Source organism: Panthera onca, chromosome X (genome assembly GCF_046562875.1).
Source record: "Panthera onca isolate mPanOnc1 chromosome X, mPanOnc1 haplotype 2, whole genome shotgun sequence".
Classification (NCBI taxonomy): Eukaryota; Metazoa; Chordata; class Mammalia; order Carnivora; family Felidae; genus Panthera; species Panthera onca.
In genome coordinates, this window is record NC_138357.1 from 11,146,603 (window position 1) to 11,158,813 (window position 12,211).

Below are 12,211 nucleotides of genomic sequence, written 5' to 3' on the forward strand. Positions count from 1 at the left end.
ACATATGTTATCTCATTTACTCCTCACAGGTAGAGTCTATCACTAATCCTTTAAAGGCGAGAAAGCTGAGACTCAGAGCATCCAGTCAATTATTCCATATCGCATGGCAAGTAAGCAGTGGAACTAATAATAAACCCAGGCACGTAGCACTATATACCATGGCTTCTCACTTTCACTGACTTGATCTTTTAGTTAAAAAGATCCAAATGAATGAGTACCCTGGTCAGTCAAACCAGTCAAATCAGTCTAAGTACGACGCACCCTCTTCTCTGAAAACTTACAGTTGTTGCTTTTGCACGGCCTGGATGTCGAAACCCGTTCTGGATGGATCTCTCACAGCTGCTGAGGCAACGAAAGGGTGAGCCAGGGCCCGCCGCTGCAGCCAAGTGCTCTGGCCCAGGAATGTGTCCCGAAGTGGCTGGACACCAAGGGCACAGCTCCTGGCTGGGTTTGCCAACACCGTTGCCCAAGAAACTAGGATAAACTCATCACGAGAGAAGCCAGTAACTCAAGAGAGGAGGGTTTGGAAGAGAGAAAGGGAGGAATGCATTTTGGGTGCTTGCAGTCCCAGGAGGTGGTAGACTGGAACCTTAACAACTGACCTGTCCCCAGCAAGATGGACCCCTGGACTTTTATAGGAGGGGCGTGGGGGGGTGCGTGCAAGAGAACAGGCAGGGAGCCCGTGGCCATGGGTGTGGGTCTGTGTGTGTTCAGCCCACCATCCTGGGCAGGGAAAGGGATGTGTTGGCTGTGGTCTTCTAGATATTCCATTGCTATCAGGGCTTTGTCATTGTCTTTGTCATTGCTGTTCCAGGTCATTGTCAATGCCTCGAGAACGCGCTAGAAGAAATAAGCACAATGGGTTTTCCTTCCAGCAGGAGTTAAGTGGTCTTGTCTATTTCTGGTTTCCTCGGTTGGGGTCTAGAGGTAAGCAACAGGGCTCAAGGACAATTGTGCTCAATGAAATGTCCCTTAAAACATTATTCTTTTATCCTTAAACTGTTAGGCTAGATTAGACCTGGGAGTTGTACCCCCCAGATCTCAGGATGTAGCCCCTGGAAGGACTTTTGTCACTTTCTCTGTAGAGTAAATGTTGACACTTGAAAGGAAGTCACTTCCCCCGGTGAAGGGAGGGACCCACACTCACATTTCCCTCAGATCTCTTGGAACTGCAGTGGTAACTTCCTGCCTGCTGTATCTTCTTGCCCCAGTATTTCCCAAGAGGAGACGAGTTACGGATAAGTGCTTGATTTGCAGAATGACATGTAAAGCGAAAAGGCGACAAGATGTTATATTAAACCTACTTCAATGTGCAAACCACAGGGAAGGGAACAAACTAACGAAATCCAACATTATCTTAATTTGGGATAATTTTAAAAAGCATTCCTCCTGCAAGTGTTGGCAAGATTACTGCTCTCCTCTTTCCCACGGACATCCCCCCCCTCGGCTTGCAAATTAAGCTGTCTTTGCAGAGAGCAAAGGGACACGTGTAATCTCAGTTAAATACTGGGTCTGCAACTGCATATACTCAGACATACCTGAACTCATAAATATGTGTTGAAAGCCTTTCTTTCTGCCGCCTGATTAATCAATATCAGTCTCGACCGTGTATTCAGGGGCTTTTTTTTTTTCTGTTTTTGTTTCCCCTTTGCAGCTAATCAAGTGGGTCTACTCTTTGTGCTGCCGCCTGCTTATCTGCTAGAACTAATTAGCAATCACCTAAGTGTAACTAAGTGATCGATTAGTGTTATTGAGCATTACAAGCCTCAATCTGCTAAGTGTTCTCATAGGACTGCAGACACATAATAACTGTTTCTGAAAAGATACCTGACCTCTATTTCCCCACTTTACCAGCCAAACTGAAACATACCTGCCTTACGTTTGTGGAGAATGTATCAATCACTAATTTTCGTGCAAGTTGGTGAAGGCATGTAATAATCGTTCAAGGAAAACGTGACATATTAAGAAGTGATACCTCATTCGGAACTAAAGTATAATTTTCTTCCTCAGCATATTTTGTTACTTTTACAGAAGGAATGTTTGTTTTGTCAGTCTGTCTTACCACCTATCTAAATGACAAATTGTTTAATCATGTCAATGAGAGGAGATACTTGTGAACTAAAACCATATGGTGCCCTCATCAGAGACAAACTCGAAATGGGATAGAAGCACTGTGGTTTCGGGGCTCCTGGGTGGCTCAGTCGGTTAAGCGGCCGACTTCGGCTCAGGTCAGGATCTTGCGGTCTGTGAGTTCGAGCCCCGCGTCGGGCTCTGGGCTGATGGCTCAGAGCCTGGAGCCTGCTTCCGATTCTGTGTCTCCCTCTCTCTCTGCCCCTCCCCCGTTCGTGCTCTGTCTCTCTCTGTCTCAAAAATAAATAAACGTTAAAAAAAAAAATTAAAAAAAAAAAAAAAAGAAGCACTGTGCTTTCTTTACTGTCTTCACCACTGCCCGAAAGGATGATTAGTTCGGGAGTGGGTTTTAGAAACCACAGGATGCCCGAAAGGATGATTAGTTCGGGAGTGGGTTTTAGAAACCACAGGATGCTTGTGTAAGTGTGGAAACAAACAAACAAACAGAACGTCCTAAAGAAAAACACTGTGTTTGACCTGAGTTTAAAAATTCAGCGCCCCATCCCCTTGGCTTCCTTATGTAGAGGTCATTTGTCCAGAAACAAACGGCACAAAAGAAACCATCGAAAAATATCTTGTATTTTCTACACTGCAGGCTTGTCCTTTAATGGAGGCTTATCATTTCCCACCTGTGGCACAAAAGTGAGATTATATCCGCTGCTCAAGCAGCTGTGGGCGAGTTCACGGGGCACATATGCAGAGTATATATTTTTAAATAAAATCACATTTCGCCCCGAGAGCCCTTTTAATGCAGTGAAATTTCCAGAATAAGGACGGGGTGGAATGAGGTGGGAGGAGCAAAGGGAAACGTTCACCTAAGAAATCTAAACCCAGTGCCTGTAGAGCTCCCATCTGTGGTTTCTAACTCCAAAGAACCAAGAGCTGCATGACGGAGGGGTGGGGAGAGGAATAATTTCACGAGCATGAGAGAATAAGGTTATTTGGGATCAGGTTGAATCCTTACCTATCTGTTTATTTCCTTCAGGGTTCCACACCCTCTGCTAAGTGCTGCAATACAGACAAGCCCTTTATTTGCGGAGAACTTAGCCTCTACTGAAACGAGGCAGACGTGTAAACGTAGCGCAAAATGCAGCGTTGCAACGTGCCGCATGGGAGACTGCGAGGGACCACCAAAGGGTACGAAAGGGTCATGTTCCCCTCCCTTACCAAACTCATCCCCGGTACATGTCTGCCTTTATGTGTACTCAATGGAGTTTTCACTTTTTATTGATTGATTGATTGATTGATTGAGAAAGAAAGAGAGAGATCATGCAAGGCAGAGAGAGGGGCAGAGGGAGAGAGAGAGAGAGAAAGACAATCTCAAGCAGGCGCCACGTTCAACGCGGAGACCGACACAGGCAGGATCCCACAACCCTGGGATCCCTACCTGAGCTGACGCAAGAGTTGGGCGCTCAACCGACTGAGCCACCCAGGCGCCCTGAGCTTTCACCTTTTACGTTTTAGATCCTAGAATTAGTTTCGGATGCACGTATGTCTAGAACCTTATGATGATGTTTTGTTTGCTTCCGTTGTTAGTGTTTACCAAAAACAGTATCATTTACTTTATTCTTTGGAACTGATTTTTGAACAGAATTCTACCCTTAACAAAGAAATATAACCATTAAGTGTTATAGAAAATAGTGTTCAAAGCAGCGTATATCACGGGCGGCAGGTCATACTGGCAAGCATAAGGGCGTTAGAAGAAAACAGGCTTGGGTTCGAATTCCCGCCCTGCCGCCATCCTGCACTGTGCTATCGTGCAATCCTTTTGTCACGGCTTCCTGCACCCCGGTCCCTCCGTCTGTACAGTCATTACAACAGTAGTACTTGGGGTTGTTGAGAAATGCTGACCGAGTCAATGCATGTAGAGTGTCTGGCAAAATAAAAAGACAGCCGTTGACCTCAATATTTGCTGGGCTTCTGGAAGATTTCTAGTTGAGACTAGGGCATCCGTTCTGCTTGTGTGTCTGAGGTCCTTCCACTTTATTGCCATGTTCGAGCAGTTAGATCTACTTTTCTCTTTCCCCCAACATGGTCCCTGAACCATACGTCGGCCACTGCTCCAGGCAAGGCTCTGCCTAAGCTCCACGGTAACACGGTCTACGTGTGGTTGAGCCTCTTAGTCGTAAACCTTCGCCGCTGCTCTCTCTCAACAGCGTCTGGGAGATCCAAGCTCAGGAAAGCCTTTTTACATCAAGCCAAAATCTTTCCCCAAACCACCTGATTATGGTTACGGTGTTCCCTACATGGACAGTGAGTTGCACTTGAGTCAGAAAAAAATTTAAACATGTTTTTATGTTATAAGATATGATATGCGGATTATCCTATATCTGCTACAACTATATGGAACTCATTTACAATATATGAAGAGGGTAAAACTATGGTGCTGTCACTTTGAGTTATGTTCAAATACAAACTCTGGCTCCAGCTATTACCTTGGAGGAAAAAAGAAATTCTTATTTCAAGTTGGGACACATTATCCTTGAACCTAATTTTTCAGCCAAGTAATGATCCCTATGTTTCTTTTTTAGATCATATTACTCATCAAGTTATTTATGATCTGGGTGGGGTGCTAAAATGGTTTTGGCATACCAGAGGAACATCAGTTGTGAATGGCATGGTGTCTTTGACCTTCTTCCTTTTTAGAAAGAGCTTTAGCTGGTGAACTTATTGTTTTGAAATCGTTGACAAGTTTATTCAGAGAACTCAGTGCGTGTCTTGATATGGTAATCCCAGGAGAGAAACCACCTCAAAACATTCATCTCCTGAACCAAGTTAAGCAGTCCGAATGATACACTGTCGTCAGCAAAGGAGAACAATACAAACAACAGAAGTCCCAGCTATCTTTCATAAATTACACATTAAAATGAGAGATACTGCTATATCTCAATAAGGCTAGATGATAAGCATCTGGATGATAGGAGTTAGCACATAATCGATCATTTTTATCTCCCTTCTCGATCAGTTCCTGTAATGGGGTCTGGCCAAAGAGCAGGTGTTCAAAAATTCCTCCTGCTTTGGACTGGCATCTTCTATTTATAGTAGGAATGTCATACTCAGAAGTGCAGGCTTCCAGAGGGCCAGCCTGATGCTCTGAAATGTACACTCCAGAAGATAACAGGAAACTCAGAAAGGATCAAACATCTTTGGGTATAGAAATGCCTCCCGCTTCCTTGTAGATGATGGAAAAGGGTGATGTGTGTGTGTGTGTGTGTGTGTGTGTGTGTGTGTGTGTGTGTGGGTGTGCACATGCGCGTGTGTGCAAATAGGAGAGTAAGATAGATAGTGGAAAGACACACAGCACACAATCTCATGAATGTCAAGTTTCTCTCCCCTATAGAATTACAGATTCAGTTTGCTATAGCCTTGACAAAAGTTAGCTTACCCATGATAGCTGCTTATCTGGAAACGGAGTCTAGGACAGATAATTACCATTATTGCACTTTTTTTTTTTTTTAGCAATTTTACAGACGATACCTGTGTACATTTGTGGGGGAAGGATTGGACAATTTATCTTGTTCTACCCAGTCAGCCAATGGGAGAACTTCAACAGAAAGTGGTCACTTTCAGAACAAAACAAAATCCTTTTAAAAGAAAGAAAGGAAAAAAGAAAGGAAAAGAAAAAAAAAACACATTGTTCCTTTCTTCTCATAGCCTCAGAGTAGTACAAATTATTTTACATGGAAGGTAATAAAACGCATCCTTGCTAAGATAAAAAGATCAGTAATAGAGAGGCCACTGAGATTTTTAAAAAAATCATGCTAATTCCGCCAATTACTTTTTACTCTGCATTCATTTGTTTGGACAGTAAGTATTTACTCACATATTTTTTGAGGAGAATTGTGCTTCGCACAGCATGTCCATGAGGTTGAAAGAAGACATCAGTGATGGCCATTAAGGAGCCAACAGTCCAGTGAGAGAGCTAAGAATAGATTTTAAAGCTTGAACGCACAATCTACGAAAAACCTATATAGCGATCGAGAGTCTGTTTTCTGAAACTTCTGAGGGACATTCCACTTGTAGTTGGCAGGCTCTGGAAAGGGCTCACGGAGGTAGCTTTGAACCCAGCACCAATTCATGGGTCAGACATACGCGAATCAAGTCTGGGGCAGGCACTGCAGGCAGTGGTTAGTTACTGTGAGGAGATGCCATTAAATGGGCTGAAGGCAACTCCAGTTGGAAGCACCTTGTGTACGTTCTCGAGATCGGGCTAAGGAAATCAGAGTGATACGGATTTAATGTGCGTCCCATGATAATAAATATAATTCAGATGCCACAGATACAGCCCAAGTCATACGCCCTGCGGCAAGAGGGATCTTTGGGAAACAAAGATCTGACCATGTCACTCTTCAGCTTAGTTTTCCCTCTGATCTTTGGCAAAAAGTCCCCAAATCTTAACATGCCCACAAGGCCCTGCATGAGCTGAGTCTTTCTTCTGTTTGTTGCTTCATTCTTTAGAATTTCCCCCAGAGAGCGGCTCTTGCCCTGACCAGAAATATACCTTGATATTTCCCATGTGCAGATCTTTACATATCCTTTCTTTCTGCTTGGCAAGTTCTTCCCACTAAACTTGACCGGCTCACTCTCGCTCATGCTTCAAAGCTTAGCTAAAATATCGCTTTCCGGGTCCTCCTGTGTAGGCCAGGAATAAACCCTATCATCCGCTCTCTTAGCAAATGTCCTTCATAACACTTAACATAGTCTTTAATAATAAAATGACCCCATGGAGAATGACTAATATCTACTGAGCAATCATTGTATACCAGGCACTGTATCAACTGCTCAATGAATGTTTGTTGAACTTATGCCTGAATGAAGACATACACCAATCAATGGAGTTAACACCACAGTATAATTTAATCCCTCAGATTTCATCAAGTGTTGACACTTCCTCTTAATTCCCAAATTAAAATAGTATCTGTCCATATGCCCTGCTAGAAGTTCTGGCTCATCCCTCACATATACAGGATCTTCTGGAAATTCTCATGTGTTTCATAAATCGTTCCTGGGTCTTACCCAGGGGAAAGCTCATGCCATACAATATTTGGATAATAATGGCGAAAATTTGTGAAGCAATCGCTATGTTCCAGGAACTGCTTACATATAGCTTATACATGTAGATGCATGAAATATCTGTGTATCTGTCTATCTATCTACCCTTAAAACAGGACAAGAGGGCGGCCTGCATGCTCCCTAGTCCTACTGACTACCTTTCTCAGGGCCCCTCCCCTAGTCTGCAACTGTATTTTGGGGACCACTCTGCCTCTTCCCAAAAGTAGTTACCAACATGCCTCCTGTCAGTAAGGTTGTTAGGAAAAAAAAACCAAAAAACAAAAAACCAGGTGCCCAGTTAAACTTGAATTTCAGATAAACAGGAAGGAATTGTTGAATAGAAATATGTTCCAAATATCATAGAGAAGATCCGCCAAAAATGTATTTGGCTGTATACGAAATTCCAACTTTACTGAGCATCCCGTAAGTTTACTTGCTAAATCTGGCCACTCTGCTAAACAAAACCCAGCCTCTCAAATTCCCAAAGTTCAGAACACGGAGCCAGTTTCCCCTCTCCTCCGTCACGGGCCTGACTCTCGACTCCTCATTTCCTATCCTGGTAAGCTGTGGGGAACTATTTTTGTCCCCTGTTTCTGCTTTGCTAGTCCCTTCGAAGTGGGTCTCCTACCTCCTTTTCCACAGCACAGCACAAAGTTTTCTCTTAATCTCAGCTTATTTCCCTACCACACATCTCTCTCGTGCCTATGCCCTCCTCTCTCTTTCTCGGCCCATTTCAGTCCCTCATGTCTCAACAAGTTATAACTTAGGAGGATTAAAAGAAAACTGGCAACTTCCCAGTGTAATTGGGCTTCCCATCTGGCAAATAAGCTTCTTAATTTCCATTCCTTGTTATATATTTGCTCGTAATGTTCTTTGTGGGGGATGTGCTTACACAGCACATTTCTCCCATAGCAGGAACTTAGCCGGCCACTCAGGGTGGCAATCATCAGGAACTTTTTGGAAGAGGAAGGGTGAGCAAGCCACCTTTTCTTTTCTAGGGCCTGTGAATCCTGAGAGGTCAAGAGTGAGTGCTTTGCATAGATCCGCAGACCACGGGAGCTAGAAGGGTCCTCAGCGTTGGCTGAATGCCACCCGTTGTTCGATTCAGACAAACCATGACCGAGGCTCGTAAAGGAAATGACTGGTCTGAAGTCAGAGAGAGTGCTTGGTCAATACTATACGGTCATCAAGGTGGGTCGTAGGAAAAGCTGCAGTAGCAGGCTCACTATTTGAATCTGGGTTCCAACACTTAATAGCCGTGTGATACTTGAGACATCATTTATCCTTCTGGCACCTTCACTTCCTTGTCTCTGGAACAGAGATAAGAATATTGAGCCATCTACCTCACAGAGTTGTTTCAAGGATCAGATGAAATAATGCAGGTGACAGCTTTCTGTAAGCTGTGAAGTATGTGTTATACGAATACAAGGAAATGTAATTTGTAGCCACTACTACCGAAGCAAGGATCGGAGCTGGTGAATTTGAGGCGGCCATGTTCCTCTGGGTTAATGGGGAGTCGGTGCCCCGGCCCTTTGTTAGAGCCCTCTCTTCCAGATACCGGTTCTCTTAAACAAATACTGAACACAAGCTGCTCTGATCAGCTGTAGTCATTAAAAAGATGAAAGGTTTTTTCTTTCCTAATAATAATGTATTAGCCTCAGCAGTCGGACCAAATTCCAGTCTCCGTAATTGTCTTCTTCCTACTATTCCTTAATGAGGTTCAAAAGGTTAATTAGTTGTTTGCAAAATACTAAAGTACTTAATGGAGGTAATCTAGCAGGACAATATCTAAGTGTAGACCTTTAGTGAATGACTAGTAAGACAGCTGACATAAAGAGCTAAGGAACTGACAGTTTTTATTACTATTCTATTAATTTAACACAGGGTGATCTAAGAATAAAAACAAAGACATTATTATAAACAATGACACAGCAAGCTTAAAGATTGGGAAGGAAATGTTTGATGTTGGCCTAAGATTGTCAACACAAAAAATTAGTATTTTTTTCAAGTTCGTTTTGAGAGCAAGAGAGCGAGAGAGCATACCCGTGTGCGAGCCGGGGAGGCGCAGAGAGAGAGAATCCCAAGCAGACCCCGTGCTGTCAGCACAGAGCCTGTTGTAGGGCTCGAACTCACAGACCGTGAGATCATGAATTGAGCTAAGATCAAGAGTTGGACGCTTCACCGACTGAGCTATCCAGGTACCTCCCCAAAATAATTTGTTTTAATTTTTTTTTTTTTTTTACATTTTATTAATTTTTGATAGAGAGAGCACAAATCGGGGAGGGGCAGAAAGAGACGGAGACACAGAGTCCAAAGCAGGCTCCTCCAGGCCCTGGGCTGTCAGCACAGAGCCCGACACGGGGCTGGAACCCACGAACTGGGAGATCACGACCTGAGCCGAAGTCGGACGCTTAACCAACTGAGCCACCCAGGCGCCCCGACAATAATTTTTTTTTAATGGTGAAATATAATATCACATTGCCCTTGGGACTGAAAGAAATTGGTAGATGGGCAAGGCAAGAATTTGTATTGACTTAAATTACAAACCATGTTAGGGCCCTGCTCAATCCCTAAAGAGGGGAATGTGCTCTGTTTGCATAGCTGCACGCTGTCACAGCCGACTGGAATCGATTTCCTACATATTTTGGCTCGACTAATTTAGCCGAAGTTGGTTTACATTATACATGCACATAATTATATTCTCATATATACACCCGTTGAGAAGTGGCAAATGTTTCTTCTCTTTTTGTTTCTTTGTTTGTGTGGTTTTTATTTGGTTATTTTTCAGACACATTTGTAAAAGGCACAAGCTGGAGAATGCATGAGCAGAAGCCATCTGAGCTGAGGTGATTGGTATGTGAATTTTTCAGCATTTTGCAGGTGGTTGGTCCCAAGGACAGTAATATATGATTGGATGATAACTTGAACATTTGAAATTGTCTTTGTATCACAAAGACATGTGTGTGTGTGTGTGTGTGTGTGTAATTCATTTCTTAATTCATGAATGCTGTTAGTTACATAACTTTCTTATCTATCATTCATTTTTTTCCTTGCAATGATGACCCTGTAATTTTATTTCAGGTGAGGGAGAGAGATAGCTAACTGAATAAGAGAGAAATGGAAGTCTGTCCTATGTGTTTCCACAGGGGATTTAAGCAGATTTCACAAAAATAAACTTGATAATAAAATAAGAATAGAAAAACAAAAAGTTGGAAAATAAAAGTATGCTGATCACAAGTTCAGTTATATTTCCTGATAGCCATGGAGAAAAGGAGACATGGTTGGATCCAAAAGATTCTGTTAAAGGAAAGAAGAAATGTTAACATCTCTCTAGAGATATAATTTTTTCCAGAACTAAATTAAAAAGAAATGGCTTGGGGCGCCTGGGTGGCTCAGTCGGTTAAGCGTCCAACTTCGGCTCAGGTCACGATCTCACGGTCCGTGAGTTCGAGCCCCGCGTCGGGCTCTGTGCTGACAGCTCAGAGCCTGGAGCCCGTTTCAGATTCTGTGTCTCCCTCTCTCTCTGCCCCTCCCCTGTTCATGCTCTGTCTCTCTCTGTCTCAAAAATAAATAAACGTTAAAAAAAATTTTAAAAAGAAATGGCTTGTGACACTGAATAATATAAAATAAATATATATAACAGAATATAAAATAAATTATCCTGCACAATGATGATATGGGGTGGGGGGGTGGGTAGGGAAAGAGAGTTAGAATCCACATAGCTGTTACTCCAATAATAACATAAGAACATCCTCTACAGGACTTGAGGCACCAAGTGGAATAGACATGAAATGCATGACCCTTAAAATACTTCCCCTAAATACTACTTTTTGACACAGAAGACATACTTTATTGCATCTTTAAATTAATATATGAGATTCTTAAGGGACCTATGCAAACTCTAAGCAAAATATATAATATATATAGAGCCACCTCATAGCCATTTAAAAGCTCATAAATAAGGCACATCTGCCCTTACCTAGAGAAATCACTTTCAGGAAAAACTATCACAAGCTGACATTTTCCCAGGACTCAAAGGGACAATCAACCCACTTAGAACAGGTGTCCATTCGGCCAGTGGCTGACGGCCAGACTTGTTGAAAGAGTTGTCAGTTTTTACTGTCTTGCCTTTCTTTTCTCCCACTCACTTCTCCAGCAAGGGGACTCAACTCCCCACTACTCTACCAAAACTATTCTTGGTAAGAGCTCTGATCTTCCCTGTTTTGCTACATTAAGTTTCGTCATCCTTCCTTCCTTCATTCCTTCAACAAGTATCTTTGGATTGACAACCATCTGTCAGGCACTCCTAGATAGAAAGACAGGGAGCAATTAAGCCATAATCAGTTTGCTGATAAGTGTAACTAAGAAAAAAAGGGCACCACAGAAGCACGTGACAAGGGACATCACTACATCACGGGAGAATCACTTGACATGTCTGCAACTTTTGTTGTCTGTGACATTATACTTTCCCAGCTTTCCTCCTTCTTGTTGACTGCTCTCTGTGTCCCTTCCAAAAACACTTTCTCTGTTTGCCCTTTAAATATTTGCTAAGGACAGTCATAGTTTACACAGGACAGTTCTGGTTTATGCTTGCCGCCTTGGTGTAATTATTAATAGCGTCCCCTTTAACTCTCAAAAGACTCTGGGTTTGGACCATAAATGATACGGTCACCCTTTTTCTAGGTGACCTCATTTAGTGTTGCGGCATTAAATAGCACGTATATATGCTGATGACTCCCAAATCTTTCTCTCGCTTGGCGCTATTTTTTTTTTTTTTTTTTTTTTTTTCTGAGCTACTGACCTGTATGTTGAGCTGCTTTCTCGGTAACTCCAATTTGATCTCTTCCTGGGGCTCAAACTCAACATGGCCCAAACTGAATTCAATTTGCCGTCTCTCCCATCTCTCTAGTTGTGGAAGCCATAAACCTGGCGGTCGACCCTGAATCTTTCCTCTCTGACATATCTTTGGAGTCAAACGACCACCGTCTTGGAGCCACATTCCCAGCTGTTATCCCCCCATGTGTCAGTT